We start from the raw sequence: 14,900 nt of genomic DNA, 5'->3' as shown, positions 1-14,900 counted from the left end.
ATTTATGTAAGCCTTGGAAATTCAGATCCCTTCCTTATGACACCTCTTCATTCAGTTCACCAGAAATGCTTGCATAAAAATGCTTCCTGTTTGCAAACCGGCCTCCCTTCCCCTCATCCCCACAAGTGAACAACCATAAAGCTTAAGCTTCATCAGCTTCACCGTGAACCTGCCTCTGGCAGGGACCCTGTGTTCTCCTTTCACTGTGGTTCCCCAATATCCAGAATATGGGGCTCTGTACTTGCTGAGCCCAGGCAGGAGAGATCAGAGTGATGGGCACACCAGGCCAGTGTGTCTCAAAGCAGGGTTCATCTAGTCACTTGAATCAGAATTACCTAGAGAGTTTGTCAAACTGTAGATTCCTGCAGAATCTGACTTTGGGGTAGGACCTGTGAGTCTGCATTTGTTCACACGCTCTAGATGATGCTTAAGCCTGAGGACCACTGCTCTGGGGCCACACTCTCTACCTAGTTCTCTGCCCACAGACGATACAATTCCCTTATCCCTTACGTGTCTTACAGGATCTGCCACTTAGGAACCAGCCAATTGGCAAATGTTACTTACTTTTACCCCATTTTTTCTTCAATAATCAGTTATTGAGCATCTACTATAAGGCACTAGTCTTGACTCGATGCTGTGTGGGACAGTCTTAGCCCTCCAGAAGTTTACCATCTGGGTTGGGAGCTAAGACACACTATGCAGTATGCATAGGTGCTGGGGGGCTGGGGCACTGGAGTGTCACTGAGCTGGTAAAGGACTGGTAACATTTCCCCCTTTTCATGATCAGTCTGAATACACTGACATCGTCCCTCAGGATGGTGAATTGACAAGGGCCCCCAACACTCATGCTCAAAAGCTTACAGTCAAGTTTTGACCCCTTTCACTCAGTGAGTCAGTGTCAAAGTTCTACCAAGTCTTCCTTACAAAGGCCTATTGTATTTACTCTCCCGTCTCACTGCTCCCCTGCCCTTTGTTCCTACAACAGCCTCCTCACTAGCCTCCCATCTTCCAGCCTCTTTCATCCCAAATCACTTGTGCACTGGGCCACAGCTAAACTGCTCAGCCTGGAAACTCAGGCTCTTCATCAGCTACTCCCACTCTGCAGACCCAATATGGTGTTATAGCAAGGGCACTGTGGTTCCAAGAAGAGGGTTCAGATTATGCCTGTAGATCTTAAACTCTCTGAGCCTCCATTCTCCTGTCTGTTAAATGGGGTAAGAGTCAACTCAGAGGATAAAATGAGGGAGATGCGTGAAAAGGCCTGGCATCCAATCGTAGCTCTATAAATTCCCTCCCTTGCCCCCTACCTACCAGGCAATCCATTCTGCTCTGCTGGTCTCCACTTTCCTGCATTTGCTAGTCCCTGTTTTCTCTGCCAGTTTCACCTGTCCCTCCATCTGGGCTCAGCTTGAAGCTCAACTCCTCTGTAAAAGCTTTCATGAATAACCGTAACCTATAACAGCCTTTTCTTTCTGTATTTCTACGGCACTTCCTTTGCCTTGAAATGTTAAAATGTGTTTCATATAGTTCCAAGTTGTCCCTCTAAGCTCCTTGAGGCCATTACACCCCACAGCAGGGGTGGAGGGTGGGGGCATGGGAGTGGTTTAGGAGGTACAATGAGAACTTAATATGTGCTTATTGAATACATGAAGGTGAGAACCCCCTCTGTGCATACAGAACACACAGACCTTCAAGCCGATTTGATAAAAGCCTCCAGGCACGTAGTTACCACCGGCTGTGCCCTTGGAGAAGACAGAGCCAGAAAGCTCTGTCCCTGTTCTCTCTGAAACTCAGCTCACAGGAGGCATTGAGCTCAAGCCCTGGATGAAGGAAGGCAGACCAGATGCCACTCCTGGCAGGACTCCCCATCCCTTGGGCTCCACTCCACCTACTCCCCTATGGTTGCTTCTGCAGGCTCTGGTCAGAACCAGAACCAGTAGGGTGTGGCCTGTCATGGACCTGAGCCTGTCACGTCCATTTTGAGTGGTCCAGGTTCAAGGCCCCGCTAAGGCATGGGCCTCAGGCACCTGGCTCCAGCAGGAGACGCACTCTCCTAAGCATCGACCAGTGGCGGTGTCCTAGCCTTTCTAAGCCACCAGGTAGCAGCCCAGCACCCACCTTCAGCATCCTGCACTCCTTTCCCAGCGTTCACAACGTCCAGCCTGCAAGAGGGGCATCCCCCAAAGCCAAGCCCCTCAGTGGGCTTGCCAGTTCCTGCCTAACACCTATGGAGATTGATATCTTTGCTAAGGGCCAGGATGGAATCTGCCAGAAAGCCAGAGCTGCCCATTTCAGGGGGCAATGCTGGAAGGGCATGAGAACTGGTGGGGGTGGGGTGGATATTCCATACCATTCTTTAGGATGAGCGGTACCCGTACACATGGACAAATTCTAACCCACTCTCTGCATTCCTTAGTCTGCTGTTAACCTGGGGGAGGATAACACCACGCAAAGCAAAAATGCTATGCTTACGAGTTGCACCTGTGCTCTAAAAGCTGCTGAATTTCTCCTCCGTCCTCCTGGCCCTTACAAGGGAGTAAGAGGCAATATCAGAAGAGCCGTTCCCTTTCCCCTCTCAGATCCGCGCGTTGTGCCCCCTTCCTCTTTCAGACAAGCCTTGCGTGTAAAAGCACAAGAACACCACGGCCCCAGACGCTCAAGCCTCAGCATCTTGCCCCACCCAACTCCTCCCTCTGGTGTGTGTGTGTGTGTGTGTGTGTGTTAGGGAAAGGGGCCTCTGGCCACTCTGGAGTTAAAATGGCAGCGGGACTGGAGGGGGTGGGGGATGGCGTGGCAGGCAGACTGGGAGAAGGCGACCGGAGTGGGCTGGGGAGGTTGGGAGAGCGGCGGAGCAGCGAGCGAGAAGCCGGGGGGAGGGGCGCGCGGAGGGGCGCGAGGCGCCGCGGAGGCCTGCTCGCTGCACTCGCGAACGGGCGGCGAGCGGAAGGAGCGCACGATCTCGGTCGCCAGCCTCCCGCCGGACGCGCGGGCGCGGCGCGGCGCGGGTGGGAAGGTGGTTGTTCTGCCGGCACCCTAACCCGGCTCTGCCCCGGGACCACTCCCAGGAAAACTCCGCGGTGGGGAGGCGCCCGCGACCCCACCCCGGCCTGCGCGGGCGGCGCGCGGAGGGAGGGGCGGACTGGTCTTCCTCAGCCCAGCCCGGGCCGGAGCCGAGCGGCGCGCGGCGGCGCAGGCGGCGGCCGGCGGCCGGGGGTGAGTGTGCGGCTCGCGACCCCGGGCGCGCGAGCGGGGGGCCGCTGGGCCGGGCGGGCGCTAGGGGAGGGGCGGGCTTCTGCCGCGATGCCTGTAAGGGAGCCGGGGACTCGGGCGGGGAGGCGGCCGCGAGGGGAGAGGGAAGGAGGGCTGGAGACTGGAAAGACGGTTGCCGACTGCGCAGGGTGGACCCGAGGATGGGGCGTCCGGGCCTGAATCCACCTGGAGAGGCCCGAACTGCCCCAAACTGTTGCTGGGCAGAGCGGGGCCCTGAGATGTCGCGGAGCCGCGAGGTGGCAGAGAGGGTAGGGAGGGCGTGACAGGGGCGGACTCGCCAGGGGAAGCGCTCCAGAGCCCGGGGACTTCCCCTTCCTTGGAGCTTGGGTGTCCAAGGTGGCCTTGGCGTCTGTCCGAAGTATGTGGAACCCGGAGCCTGCCTCTTCCCGGGCGGCAGGGGTCTGCGCGCAGCCTGGGCTGGGACATTCGGGGTGGGGGATGGGCCGGCCTCGGGCTCAGCCTGCGGGCGCCGGGCTCAGCCTGCGGGCGCCGGGCTCAGCCTGCGGGCCCCGGGAGTGGAAGGCCAGCTCAAGCCCACCGCGGCACCCAGCCGCCGACGGGAGGGGTTGGCCAGCCACAGGTGGTGCGTCTGTCCTGCAGGCGAAGGGCGGCGCAGGCTCCGGCGGCCCAGCCAGCGGGGAGCCGCCGGGTGAGGGGAACCTGAGCCCCATTAGGGCTGAGCTGAGAAGCTAAAGAGATGCGGGAGACCTGGACCCTGAGAGTGGGCCCTAGGGCTGTTGCTGTGCTCCCCCTCTGTCCTTGTCCTTCCTTCCCCATCAAAGGAACAGGAAGGAGGATGTCAGCTGGGCTTTGTGCTCTGTTCTTCAGGCTGCCGCAGCTCCAGTCTGCTGGAGCCAACGCAGCTTCTAATAGGGCACCTTGCAGGGCCTGGAGGGGGTGGGCTGGGCGCAGCGCTCAGTTGCCAGAAATGGACCCATCGGGCCCTCTACTTGAAGACCCCAGAAGGTGCGGTGGTAGAGAAAACAGACACCCCAGGTCAGGGGAGTAGAGGCGGCTCCCTGCCAGCTTGGTCATCATCATGGGGAGATCTGGGTCTTTCCATGAACCCTGGCAGACGGCAGGCTCCCCCTTCCCCGCCAGCTTGGGGTGGGCTCTGGCCCATGTCCTCTTCCTGAATGAGAAGGCAGGGATCCCCTCCCACTGCCCACTGCTCCTTAAAGGTCCCTCCAACAAGAGTACTGGGCATGGGATGAGCAGGGCTATGTACAGGGCACTGAGGCCCCCTTGCCTGTGGGCCCTGCTGTTATTAGAAAAAAGTCACATGTGGGTGGCCTGACCCACTTTCCTGGCTGGCCAGGTGTCCTTATGGGGAGAAGACGGAAAGAGAACACAGCTAGGGGTCTGAGCCTTCTAGACCACTTTCCTTCCCCTGGGCTTGGCTCACACTGAGTCTCCTTCTTCCCGTGGGGGGTGGGAAGGGGGTGTCCCTCTAGACCTGGGCTGAGACCTCATTATTTGGAAAGGATGGAACTAAAGGCCTCAGGCTTCAGGGATTGAGACCTCCCCACGGTCTGGCAGACACCTGGCATCTAGGAGCACCCCCAAATCTACAGCCTCCCCCTGCACAGCCCAACCCAAAGAAGACACTGAATGGCAGGGGGAACTCAGAGGTCTGCTAAGACAAATTCCACCCAAGCTGAGACAGCAAGTTTCCTCTGTAACTCTCCACCATTCCTCTCCACTCCCCATTCTTTATTTCCTGTGCCTCCCCCACTCCTTCCTCCTCCTCTCTTTCTCCTTCACTCTTCACTTCCCCCTCAAGCATCTCTTCCTCTCCCTTTCCCCTCAGACTGCTCTCACTCTTCTCTCACCCTCATCCTCTCCCCAGACTTCTCCCTCCCTCCTTTCCAGGTCTGTCTCCACCTTTTCCCGGTCTCTTCTATAAACTGCAGCTTCAACCTCAAGCCAGGCGTGTGCACTTGGCTCCTGGCTTCCGAGCATCGTGATGGTGGGAACACATGCACTGTTAGCTTTGCTGTACCCCCTTTGCAGAGGAGGAGCCTGGGTGGAGGGCCTGCAGCTGCATTCCCCCTGCATGACTCCTGTACCTTACCACTTGCCCCTCCTACCTACCCTCTTTTTTTTTATTATTATTATTAGAAAGGGGAAAGGAAATCCATTGCTTTTTTTTAAAAAAAATATTCATTCATTCAACGATTTATTGAGCACCTACTCTGTGCTTAGCACTATTTTAGGAGCTGAGGATACAGCAATTAAACAAACCTTTATATCTCAGGGCAGAACCAGAGTTGTATCTGGACTTCCCAGCTGATTAGTTCTGAGCTCACCAGGCTGTTTCAAAGACCCACTACTTGTGGGGTCGGAGGGGGATGCGTGTGAGCAATCCTAGTAAATTGTCATCTTTATCATACTGAGTGACCTCTAACATGACAGGCCCATCTTATTACAGTAAACCAGGTACTGCAAAGCTTACAGACCCAGGGTCATCCTGTCCTTAAGACATTTCTGACCTCAAAGGATGGACCAGTTCATATCTTACCATTTATCTGGGAGGGCTGAGTAGAAGGCCAGTGCTTTAGATGGAGAAGGGAGAAAGAAACATATTTGTCATTGAGTACCTATAAGCACCAGCCTGTCAGGAGCTTTACAGAAATTATCTCATTCAATCCTCCTAATAACCTTCTAAATTCTGGATTATCATCTGCTTTATAGCTGAGGAAATTGAGGACCAGAGAGGATAAACCACTTGTCCCAGGTCACAAAGGTCTCCGTATTGAAATCACTGATTATCTGCAGTTCACTTGGCCCCTATGTCTGTGACACCTGGTAACTTATACAGTTATCTGAAGATTACATTTTAACCGAATTTTTCAGGAGCATGCCTTGTCTCCTCAGAATATTAAAATATATAAGGATTTGATGAATGGTTGCATGAATAAGCTTTCTCATGGGATCCGGGAAAGCTTCCTGGAGGAGTTTGGAACCTGGGAGAGGAGGCAGGGAAGGCAATGGATCTTCCTGATCCCACACAGGTCTGTGGCAAACTGTAGGCAGGCAGTCTCTCACATACACACACAGCAGCTAAGTAGAGTTGATGAGAAATTGCCGTTTCCATTCAGGGTCAGTGTGTAGGAGCTTGGTCCATGGCCAGTCTAATGAGTCAACGTAATTGGTGTTCTCAGCCTCCTTGGGCAAGTCTGGATTCTAGAAAAGCTCCAAGGCAAAGAATGGGGGTGGGAGGCTTTCAAGCCTGCAAGAACTACAGAGAAGGACAGGGACAATGGATGGAGGCTGGGTGGGACAGGAAAGGGGGAGAGTGACCTAGGAACAGACAAAGGCAGGAGATAAAACAGAAACAAAAACCAGAAGGCAGGAGACATGCACGAAAAGACACAATGGGCAGGACAGACAGCAGTGTGCGGTGGGATTGCTAAGAGAGGGTGAATAAGTAGGATGCCTTTATCTGATACTTTCCGGAGGGCGTTGGTCTCTCTGTCCCGCAGCTTAGAGGCTGGAACATTCACTATGTTAGCCTTATGCAGGCGTGTGCTTACTCAGTCAGCCTATCTTTTCTAAGTACCTACTGTGCGTTCAGCCCTGTGCTAGGTGCTAGGGACAGAGACAAATCAGGTGTTGCCCCTGCCTTCTAGGAGCCCACAGTAAGAGTACAGATTCTAGAGCCACACAGCTGTGTCTCAAATCCACCACTTCTAGCCGGGTGACATTGGGCAGGTTATCTAACGTCTCTGTGCCTTGGTTTCCTCATCTATGAATGGGATAATACTAGTACCTACTTCATAGAGTTGTTGTGACGATTAAATGAGTTAATACATGCACTGAGTTTAGTAAGTGCCAGATAAATATTATTCTTAAATGGGGGAGTTAGTCTTAACAATAATGAAACAAGTGTTATAACATAGGGATAAGCAGATAAAGAGGTGACTGTCTCTGTCGGCAGATTAGGAAATGGTCATCAAAGGACATGATATTGGGGCAAGCCTTGAAAAGGAGTCAACCAGGCAGAGGTGGTGGGCCTGGAAACCCTGGAGCTCAGGAATCATGTGTGGAAAGGGGCTGTGTTGTGTGTGTGTTGCCTTCTGTAGATACCAGGAGCACCTCGGACACATCCTACCTCAGCCTCTTTGTTCCCGGTGCTCGGAGCTGAGCTTCCAGTGGGGCTGGCATGTCGCCCAGAACATCCCCACACTCTCCAGCCTAAAACATTTGGCCTTTGGGCAGGGGACCTGGTACATCCCTGCTGGGATTGGTCTCATGACCTTGGCCTCCTAAATGTTCTAAGCCATCATTGAGCAGTCTCTGCTCCAAACCCAGAGCTGCCATGGCCCTTGTCCTCTGGATTCTTGCGCTTCCTGGGGACCCAGGAGAAACCTTGGCCTGAGGGACCTGCCTTTTAGGGGGTGAGTTGACCCAGGCTTGGTTTAGAATTCAGTTTCTCTGTACATTTCTTCCACCCACACCTTCCCTGCTGCTCAGCATTCGATGGTCTTGAAGTGAATTCCAAGACGAAGAGCAGGCAGAGGGTTCCTGGGGCACTAACTGTTATTCAGCCTCCACTTTGCACATTGTAATGGCACTAATTATAGCAGCTGGCATTTATTGAGCACTTACCATGTGCCAGGCACTGTCTATGTGCTTTACCTACATTTTCCCATTAAGTCCTCAAAAAATACCCCATTAGGTAAGTCTTCTTATTATCTCTAATTTAAACATGAGGAAACTGAGACTCAGAGAGGTTCAATAACTTGCTCAAGGACATGTAGCTGCAAAAAAACCGAGGGAGGACTTAACCTTCTTTCTGACCGGTGGGCTCCTCTCCTTAACACCCCCAGAATCCAGTGTCCCTTGGGCCTGGAGGGTGCTCTGGGGGCATCCTGCCCATTCTCCCCGCCCCTACAGTAAGAAGCTCCCCAAGTCCTGTCCAAGCCAGGGGCTGCCTGTCCCCCTTTTGGGACCTTCAGAGAGGGTTTCCCTTCTTTTTCCTCCCAGAGGTCACAGCTCCTGGAGAACCAACATTGTTTCCTCTGCCTCAGCTAAATGCCTCGGAGGTCACGTGGAGCTAGTGGCCTCAGAGAAGCTGGACCCTAAGAGTCAGTCCCCAGGGCCACAGTAGTGGGAACCAATGCACAGGTGACTTCTGGGAGATGTCTTCTCCCAGTGACTGATGTCCCAGTGACTTCTGGGAGGGTGGGCTGCAGACCCCAGATGAAGCGGAGGGAGGTGGGGAAAGCTTGAGATTAGCACTGTCAGTGGGGTGTCTCTAACAAGGGAGAATCCTGTGTCTTGGGAAGAACAAGTACAATTGTTCCTATTTACAAACATCTCACGGGGCAGATCCTTCAGGAGCAAACATGTGGAAGGAGGGGCAGCAGTTATTAGGCAACCAGCACAGGTCCCCCAGGAAAGGCGGGTCTGTCTTCCCTCATTCTACCGGGGGGGTGGGTAGGGGGAGGAAAGGGGCGAGGAGAGAAGAAAGTCAGGGAAGGTCGTGTTCCTTTACAAAGCGTTCTCAGAATGAGCATCAGAGGCAGGTGACGAAAGTGTCTGTCTTTGGCCTGGGAGGGCAGAGGTTGTGATGCCCAGGAGATGGAGAGACCACAGAGGGCTGGCTGTTGGGCACGCTAGGAACCTAAGAGCTGTGCACACGGAGGGGAGGGACTTGACATTTTACCTTGCCTGGCAGTCACCCCTGCCCCCTCACCTTCTACTTCTTGGACAGACCTCCCAATGGGATGAAGGTCACTGGGGCTCACACAGCTCCAGGCCTCCGAACCTCAGAAAGTGTTTCCCCAGAGCTGGCCCAGGGGTGAAATGGTGGAATCCCACGTCTAGGGGGAACCTACAGAATTTCCTGTCCATTGCCCATCTCTGAGCACAACTGTGCCTTGGCCATCTCAGACCCAGGGTGGGGCTGGGGTCTCTTCATTCAGCAAGTATTTATGAAGCATCTGTGCCAGGCACTGGGCGTATAGATAACAGTGAGCAACCAGAGATCTCTAGAGATTATACTTTATTGTCTGAGGGTAGAGTAAATAGTACAGTTGACCCTTGAACAACACGGGTTTCAACTGCGTGGTTTTTTTTTCCAATAGTAAATACTACAGCACTACACGACACTTGGTTTAATCTGTGGATACGGAGGAACCGCAAATATAGCGGGCCGACTGTAAATTATACGCAGATTTTCAGCTGTGCAGAGAGAGGGTCAGTGCCCCGATCCCCAACATCATTCAAGTGTCAACTGTGTATTAGAAAGTGGCAAGTGCTAAAAAGAAAAATAAAGCCAGGAAGGGGGATAAGAGTGTATTGTTAGGAAGAGGAGACTTTGTAGCTTTGTACAGGGCAACCTCACTGAGAAGATGACATGAGTAAAGATGAAGTGGAGGCAGATGGTAAGGGCACGCCTGGCAGAGGAAACTGCAGGTGCAAGGGGTCAGAGGCAGGGCTGTGCCTGGTGGGTTTGAGGAGGCCAGATCTTGGAGAGCCTGGAGCTGGGGTGAGGGGTTTGTTTCCTCAGAGTAAGATGAGGCTTTGCAGGGTTTAGGGCAGGGGTGATATGATCTGACCTTTTAAAACCCCAAGGTTTGGGCCATCCATTTCTGCGTTTTACTTAGGTGGCTGGTCAAGAAGTTTTCCAGGCATTGAAGCGAATTTAGTCAATCAGTATTGACCCACCAAGTCCTCACATGATGGGCACTGCCTCCTAGGCAGGGTCGGGGTGGGGGGTGGATAGGGGGGAATAAAAAGAAGCATAAGACACACTCGTTACTGGTAAGGAAACCCACCAATCAGCTGGAAAGGCAAAACTTATACTCACAAGAAATAAGGAGGGAATAATACCAGACAGTATTTAAAACCAAGTGCTAAACTGTGTGATTTAGACTATAAATGTTATCAGAACTGTGAGCTCTGTGTGGGAGTATATAGGGAATGCTTCCCCGAGGAGGTGCAGCTGATTTGGGCCTTGAAAACCGGGTGGGGTTTGGATCTGCAGAGGGGAGGATTCTCAGGAGGGGAACTTGTGGGTGTGGGGAAGGGCGGCCAGGCCCGGGGAGGGCACGTGGGTGGGAGTAAGGCAGCAGGTGCGTAAGCTGCCGAGGGCAGGCATTTTGTCTCTGGAGCAGCCCCTTCCCCATCACCCAGGTTTCTCGTGTCCCCTTTATTCTCTCAGGAAGCAGGAGAGCAGCCCTTTAGAGAATGGAAACCGTCGGCCAGTGCTCTGGGCCTCTCCTTTGCAGAGCTGGCTGATCTCTGTCCCTTGAAGCCCTCTTGCTCTTCTCAGGTCCCATTTCCAGCTCTCGAGTTGTTTTCATAGACGTGCTCTCTTCTAATCTGGTGCCATCCACCAGCCCCCACTCAGCCCCCTGTTGTCTGGGGCCCAGTTCTCTGGAATTCCCTTGAGCTCCATTTCTCTACCCTGTCTGCAGCCAGCTTCTCTTCTCCCTTCCTCTCACTGCCTGAGCTCCTCTTTGGTAGGTTTCTCCTGGAACATTCCAATTAGTTTCGTGTATAGCGAAATGGAAATGAAATTCTGCCCAAAAGAGCATCCATCGGCCATGAGGGGTGAGTCTCTCTTTCCCCTAGAGAGGCCGCCTGGGTCCTGGGGGTTGGGCTTCCTTCTGGAGGGTGGAGAGAGACTGCCCTGAGGTGGGGTGGGAGCATTGGTGGTGCCTTCCCGGCCCCCAGCCAAAGAGCCGGAGCCAAGAGTCACAAGGGCTAAGCATTCTGCTCGACGGTCTGCTCTCCCTCCGCTGGGCCCGCAGCAGCCTGAGGAAGGAGGGCCCACCAGCTGTGTCCCCGAGGCTCCCGGCACGGCCACCTCCACAATGCAGGCCTGAGCCTGGGGCTTGCCCGCGATCCAGCGGAGCCAGCATCGGAGCTGATTAGAGTCCCTCCTGTAACCACACGCCCTTGCGTGGTTTCCTAGGTTCTCTGAGCCTCAGTTTCCTCATCTATACATCTGGGTTAATAGCACTCACTTCATAGGGTTGCTAATGATAAGAGTTAAGTTGTTGAGTGCTTTTGATGTGCCAAAAGCGTTACTGCATTTATCTCACTTAATCCACAGAACACTGTGCAGTAGATGTTATTTTCCCCCATTTTACCATTGAGGAAACCAAAGCTGAGAAACATGAAGTAACTTGCCCGAGGCCAGCAAGTGGCAGAGCCAGAATTCAGCCCCACATCTTTCTGACTCCAGAGCCCTGGTTCTCAACCACCCCGTTAAATGGGCTAATCTGAGTACAGTGCCTGCTACAAAGTAGAAGCTCAGTAAACGTTAGTTCCTTTTCTCCTCAATCTCCCCAGGGCCGCACCTCCAAAGAATAGCTTTCCCCTCCTGCATCACATTTCTTCTCCAGGATCCCTTGGGACATATGATAGAAGTAGGAATGGGAATGGTTTACACCAAGGGGGAAAAAAGGGCTGAGAGAGGGTGAGTAATTTGCATAAAATCATAAAACACTAGGGCTGTGATTAATACCTAGGGCACCTTTCTCATAAGAATCTGGTTATTCAACCCCACTGGGTTCCAGGCAGTCAGCAGAGAGTATCTTGCAGAGATGAGAACAGAGTTATGCTATGTGGGAGGAGAACGCGAGGCCACCATCTCCCCCAGGGGCAAGTGTTGATCACTATGGGCCTAGAAACGTGCTAGCAGGAAGATTCTAAAACCTGTGCCTTCTGAACTTGGGTACTGTTTCTGGAGTTTATTACAAATAATCTGGGGGCTCCTCTGGATGGATTTAGGAAGGGACAGTGCTGAAGGTCATGATGTGGGAAGAAGGGCCACTGTCTCAATTTTTTTACTGTCAAATCAGTACACCTTTTGCACCAGGTGCAGTGCCAAGGGATGGGGATGGGTAATGGGGAGCAAAGGAAAACAAGGACATGGCCTCAGGGATCACCCAGTCTGATGGGGGAAGATCATTCACATGCACACACAGCTCCATCTGACCTTACCTGGAAGTAAAAACAAGAACAGGTGACTGCAGGGTAATCTGAATATGTGGGTACAGAGGGAGGGGAGAGGAGAAAACTGAGACTGGTGGGTTCTCCAAAACAGCCCTCGTGCTTTCCTCCCTGTGGACACAGGTGGACACAGAGACCCACCTTTCTGCACACCGCACCAGGACAGCCTAAGCCTGCCAGCATTCACACTCAATGGGCAGATCCCAGAGTTCCTCTGAATTTCCTTGTAAGGATCCTCCAGGGAGGAAAGGAGGAGTCCAGGCCATAGCATTTAAAACTGATGACAACTGAGTCCTCTGGTCATGTGGCTTTCAAACATTTCTAGAAATTGATCCATTTTTCAAGACAAAGCTATATGTGTGGTAGGCAGAATAATGGCGTCCCAAAGATGCTCACCTCCTAATCCCCAGGACTTGTAAATTTGTTATGTTACAGGGCAAAGGGAATTAAGGTTGCAAATCAGCTGACCTTAAAATAAAGAGATTATCCTGGATTATCCACCTGGGCCCAATGTAATCACAAGAGTCCTTTAAATGTCGAAGAGGGAGGCAGAAGTCAGTGTCAGAGTGATGAGAAAGACTTGACTGGCCTTTGCTGGCTTTGAAGATGGAAGGGGCTGTGAGCCAAGGAATGCGGCAGCCTCTAGAAGCTGGAAGAGGCAGGGAAACAGATTCTCCCTTGGAGTCTCCACGGAGGAACACACACCTGCTAACACCTTGATTTTAGCCCAGTGAGACCCATTTTGGACTTCTGACCTTTCAAACTGTAGATAATAAATTTATGTTGCTTTAAGCCACTAAATTTGTGGTAGTATGTTACCTCAACAACAGGAAATTAATACAGGGTGCTGTAGTTGAAGCAGAGCCAGCGGACCAGAACCCCACTACTCGGCCTCCTCCTGACCTGTGACCCTGGAGGAATCGCTTTCAGAACTCCGAGGCTCTGAAGAACCAGTTTGAAATACACTGTGTCTGAAACACAATCTGGTTATTTTCACCATGATGAAACCGAGGCCCAGAGAGAAGTGGCTTTGTCAGAGGTCACACTGAACTGGTAGACTCAGTCCAGGGCCTGCTCCTGTCCTGTCAGAGATCTCGGGTGCTTACCCGCGTTCGTTCTCTCATCCGCTTATCCATCTGCAGCAAATGATGTGTGTGCTTTTACCTATGAAGAGCCGGGTGCTATGCTCAGCACTGGGCAGAAGCACAAGTGAGTTCGACGTTCAGGAATACGGGAGAAAGTGGTTGAGTGCTGGTCCTGCCCTCAGCCCCTCACTGAGGGGCTTCTTCCTCTAGACATAGGCCAGCAGCTCAGGTTGCTCAAGGCTGTCAGCCTCCCTCACCTTGGGGCTGGTCCCCAGGTGGGCTTGGTCACAGCCACCTCCTCTGGGCAGAGATGCAGTTCTATGAAGGGAGGGGGCTTGGCCCGCTGGCCCTGCTGCACCTGCCCTCTTGCAGCACACAGGGCCTTGGGGGAGGGGGGAGTGGAGGTGGCAGAGCCCGGTGCCCCACCTGAAGTCAGCACTCCGCTAGTGCCTTATCTCCCCTCTGCCAGGCGTTTTGGCCTACCCAGCTCTCCCCCGCAGCACACCTGAGCCACTGGCCGGCCCCCAGCGCTGCCGGCTCCCGGTGTTGGTCTCCATGGCAACCCCACATTTGCCGTTCTGGTTTCTAATGACTTATTGGCATGTGTGGTAATTTGCAGAGCTTGGCAGGCAGAGCTAGGGGAGCTAGTTGTGGGGGGGAGTGAGGGGGGCTTGGCAGTGGGGAGGACGTTCAAGTTTGGGATGGTGATAGAGGCACACTTTTCTTCCCTCCCCACCCTCCCTATTCCCTGCTGATGAATATCGGCAGTAAAGGAGCTGCTTCAGGTCCAGGGCCTCCCCTCTCTGAGGAGCATCAGCTCTCTCCAGGCCCCTGAGTTGGAGACAGATGGACAGACAGATGTCGAGCACAGCTGCTCACCTGTCAGGCAGCAGCGGGCAGGCGTGGGGGGCTGACAGCCGTGTTCATCCGTGCAGGTCAGACCACTCGTGTTTTCTGACGTCTCCTGCCTGCTCCCTGGGCCCTGAGAACAGGGGTCTCTCCTGGGCCCAGTAGTCGTCCCACCTTGTGGGGAGGGGACAGGACAGGTCTATCCACAGGACAGGTCTTTGCCACGTCTTGACCTCTCACACGCTCAGAGAACCAAGCTAGGCGGTGGCTGAGCGGGATGCCAGATTGCATAGGCAGTGGGTGAACCAGCCAAGCAATCAAAGGCGGAGAGATGAGCGAGGCCCTGACCCTCTCCACTTCTCTTCAGCAAAGCTTACCCAACCTCAAAACCACTTTCCCAGGGCAAGGCAGCGGGGAGCCTCGCCTGTGTGCCACGCAGTCTTCCACACTTCGCTGCCTCCTCCTTCGCTTCTGTCTCCATCCTGGTCTCTGTTTAGGCAGAGAGGCAGCCCGGTGTGCTGAAAAGAGCACCATCTTTGAAGTTAGATACATCTCGGTTAGAATCCTGGGGCCGCTGTCTACCACTTCTATGACCTTGGACATGTCTCTTAACCTCTCTTTGAGCCTCAGTTTGCTTATCTGTAAAATGAGAGTTACATACCCATTTCACAGGGTTGTGGAAGTGAAACCAGCTCACACTTCAATACTTGGCATATAGTAGGCACC

At 53.4% G+C, this 14,900-nt stretch overlaps 1 protein-coding gene across 2 annotated transcripts in view; it reads left to right on the top strand.

Annotated features, from left to right (window-relative positions):
- The first annotated feature begins 3,168 nt into the window (after positions 1-3,168).
- The window catches only part of LRRN2 (leucine rich repeat neuronal 2), a 63,185-nt gene continuing 51,453 nt past the window's right edge, over positions 3,169-14,900 (top strand). For both annotated transcript variants that reach the window (XM_059904677.1, XM_059904667.1), the window contains exon 1: positions 3,169-3,213. The gene's annotated coding sequence lies outside the window, so the exon portion shown is untranslated. The remainder of the gene's footprint in view (positions 3,214-14,900) is intronic.

The sequence above is a fragment of the Balaenoptera ricei genome, chromosome 1, assembly GCF_028023285.1.
Source record: "Balaenoptera ricei isolate mBalRic1 chromosome 1, mBalRic1.hap2, whole genome shotgun sequence".
NCBI classification, from domain to species: Eukaryota; Metazoa; Chordata; class Mammalia; order Artiodactyla; family Balaenopteridae; genus Balaenoptera; species Balaenoptera ricei.
This window is presented reverse-complemented; position numbering and strand designations above follow the sequence as displayed.